Source organism: Symsagittifera roscoffensis, chromosome 7, assembly GCF_963678635.1.
Source record: "Symsagittifera roscoffensis chromosome 7, txSymRosc1.1, whole genome shotgun sequence".
In the NCBI taxonomy this organism is placed as follows: Eukaryota; Metazoa; Xenacoelomorpha; order Acoela; family Convolutidae; genus Symsagittifera; species Symsagittifera roscoffensis.
Window position 1 is genome coordinate 41052931 of NC_087068.1, and position 3909 is coordinate 41056839.

A 3909-nucleotide genomic window follows, 5' to 3' on the forward strand; every position below is an offset into this window, starting at 1 on the left:
CTAAACTGAAGTGGTCAGAAAGCATATTGAGTGAATAACGATAAAAAGCTTGTCGTAATTCCAGTAGAAGTTTGTTTTAAAGCCTTAAGTTACAGGTGTTTTTTGAATCTAATATTTTTCTTGGTCAGCACAGTAAAAAACAATCTCGTGGAGAAAAAAAATAAATGATGGTTTTAGATACATATTCAAGCCATTATTACAATGAGAGGATAATAGAAGCTCTCAGTAGTCAATTTTAGCACATCCTTCGCAAGCATTAGGGGAGTGGAAGTAGTAAACATTAAATGCGGTCTGGTTTTTTGTTGTGCGGTTTGATTTTTTTAATGCGGTCTGGTTTTTTGTTATGCGGTCATAAATTCATTTTCAGTACTACCTGAGTCGTCATAAATCTGAGATTATACCATGTCAAGTTCATTGTTGTTGTACGATTCAATACGGCCAAGCTTTATTTTCAGTTCTAAATTTTCAGTTTGATTCGTTCTAAATCTAACTTAACCGGGATGAACTCCATACATCAACATGTTTCATCATACAATTTCATGGATCAAGTGTCGGGAGAAAATGTTTTATCATACGGTTTTCATATATTTTTGGGAAAAAAATTGAGTGAAAAAAAAATAAATGTCTTCTGCGGATACTTGTACACAATTAAACAGACTGGTGATAGAAAAAATTAAGGTTTTTTTATGAAAAAAAGCTTACCATTTAAATTCCATAGATGATAAGTTATTTTAAAGTGTTTTAGAAATGTTTAATGGCAATTTTTCAGAAATAGAGAGCAACTTGTCATTGAAAAGAAAAACAACTCAATTAGAACGAAAAATCATGTTTATGCCCCTTGTGATATGCGTTGCGATATCAAATTGAAAACAAGTTGGAATTCAATACTGTATTCTGAAGATTGAATTTAGATTTTCTCTTTTCTTTGTTTTTTTTATGTACTGAGAGATAGATCATTGTTAAGTACTCTGATCTCTCACTTAGTCTCAGTGTCATCACTTATGTATGACCTTGAGCGTACCATAAAATAATGATTTAACACCAGAGGTTGGCTGTACATACGTATAATAAATACTGCTACTGCAGTAGCGGTATGACACACCCCCCTCGGTGAAAGAAATAAATTATACAACATCAGTAGGATAATTTATTTAAAGGAGTTCAATTTACTCAGTTCGGAAGAAAGTCTTTTAGATGGATTATGTAAATTTCAGTTTTCCTCCAGCTCAATTTCCCAACTCGGGTTCCAATCTAATCCTTCATCTAAAGTAGCATATCCGAATTTTCGCATAAATAAATGTCTTTCGAGTCGTCGCACTTTTGACTCCAAAGGTCTGTCGTCCCGATCTTTGAAATCTCTCAGTTGGTTTCAGTATTCTTTAAGTGCCTCCTTTAAAAGACCTCTTCCTGTAAGATTTTCGGATATTTCTTTGATTGAATGTTTTATCGGATCTCCGAATCGTTTGGGTTCTTTGTTCTTTGTTTGTCTAGAACTTCGTCGAACACCTGACTCTTCCGCACTTGATTCGTCCGAGAATCCTTGTGGTGGTTCGAAGTTTGTATCCAATTCTGAGCCTTTTTGAGGATTTTCTCTAAGTTCATCCGCAACTCGCTGCACCCCTCTTTTTAACAGTTGGTCCGCGTACTTCTCCCAGTCAGACGGTGCCAAATTTCTATTGTGAAACGTCTCCACTATATCTTCCAAAGGGGTGTGCGCGTCAATGCCCTTCAGTTTCGGACGCTGTTTGGTTTTCGGCGTAGAGCTCGACTGGATTTTGGTATCTGCTGTGACCGAATCCGGCTTAGATATTGCTTGCTCTTGTTCCGAGTTGACTGCAGTCGCAGTTTGGTTTGCGTTGGTCCCCTGTTGTTGCTTGCTTCGGCTTTTCTTCTCTTTTCCGCTCTTTTCCGGCTTGTTCGTGTTTGTTTCCTCTGCTGATTTTGGTCCCGCCAGGTTTGGTTTTGCTCTTTTTATTGCAAGATTCAGTCCTCCCCCGGCTTCTGTGTCCTTAGAAGTGACTATTGTTTGGCTCTTCTGAAAGCGCTCTGTTGGGTTCATTTCATTTGCAATTTCCATTTCTCCTTGGAGTTCATCCTCCGATTCCAGCTCCTCTAGTAGTTCTGGAGAACTGACTCGCTTGAACTTTTTTGTAGGTTCAGACGATGGACTTTTACTTGTGCTTCTCTGTTTTTCTTGTGTAAGTACGGTTTTTGATTGAGCTATGTCCGATTTTCTATAGATCGAACCGGCCGATGTTTTAATTGTTGATTCCGTTTCTGAAGCTATTTTCCCCTTTAGTGGTCTGGTTAGGGCTTGCCGCTTTTCCTTAGAGGGTCCTTTCTAAGTATTGTCTTGGGTGGTGACTTGCATTGGTTTTCTACTTTATCTTCCACAAATCCTTTTTCCCAAGAGTAAATCATTTCTTTTCGAAGATCGGGATTGAGTTGACCTGTCTCGTCCACTAATTTCCTGATGTCATTTTTAGCTGCATCCCTTCTTTCGTAGTTCCATCGGGCGTTTGCCTCCAACAATTCCTTTAGGGCTTTGGCTCTTTCTTTATCTCTGTCCGATGTTATTTGCTGCTTGTGCAGTGGGCTTGTATCCCTGCTCAGTTGTCCCTTGCGCACTATCTTGAGATTCTCTCTCGACTGATCAATCCTCCGTTTCATTTGAGACGCAGTCAGTGCTGAGCGTTCCAAGTGTTGTTTGTCTAAAGAATCAGAATTATTTAAAAACCTATCCCTCACAATTTTAAATTCTGTTTTTGGTAGTCTGCCGAAATGTGCTTGGAACGGGGATACTTGAATTGTTTTCTGCTTGTTCCATCGTAAATCTCGCATTATAATACTGAGACATAATTTGATTGATTTATTATTTTCATCGAGCATCATCACTCCCAGTCTTCTTTTTATTGTTTGAATTGTACGTTCAACCAACCCACAACCTCTGTGATCCCCCACCGGACAGAATTTTTGTTCGATATTAAGTTCCGAACAAATTTTTTTTAGAGTTTTTCCCTTAAAGCCTGAAAATTGATCCGAGCGAATTGATTCAGGGACTCCATGTGTGTCGATATATGATCTCAAGAATTTTACTGTGCTCTTTCCACTTGTGGATTTTGTAACCTTCACTGATGGAAATTTTGAGAATCGATCAATAGCTACTAAAAGATAGATTTTTTTTTCCTTTCTGATTTTCTATAGGCCCCGCGTAGTCTAGTTGTACCTCCTGTCCCGGCTGCGTGAGCAGTGGTAGTGGTTTTGACGAATTTTTCGAAATAAGGTATTTAACATTCTTACCATATCTGGTACAACTACGGCACTCCTCTGCCAAATTCACGATGTCCTTTTTCATGTGTGGCCACCACAGATATTGCGCTGCTCCCAACATCGCTTCCTGTCCTGGGTGTCCCCGATGTATTCGTTTGAGGACAGCTTGTCGTAGTTGAACTGGTACCGCTATCCGATTATTCACCAAGATGCAGTCGTCCTGAACTGCCATCTGCGACCACAACGGATTTGTATAGGGTCCCATCAATTCGAATCCTTGTTTGTCCCCTCTCTCTACCACTCTCCTGAGGCGGTCCATCCACGTGTCTTCTGTGGTCAGTTCTGCTAGTAAGTTTTTGTCGAACAGTTTTGCGAGGTTGTCCAGAGTCTCTACTTGTTGCTGCTTTTGCAGTCTTGATTTTCCTAGACCCTTTGGCGGTTGAATTGAGCACACTTCCTCCTCACTCTCCGCCTCTTCTGTGGTTGTAAGGTCGACTTCTATTACATTCACCTCACTGAGTTTTCGTTCTGTCGATGCGATCGGTTTTGACGATGTTGGACTTGATTCGTCTTCCAAATTGTCCCTGACTTCTTGAGTATCGGCCACCAGTTCTCGATTTTCCTGAACATTGTTTTCTC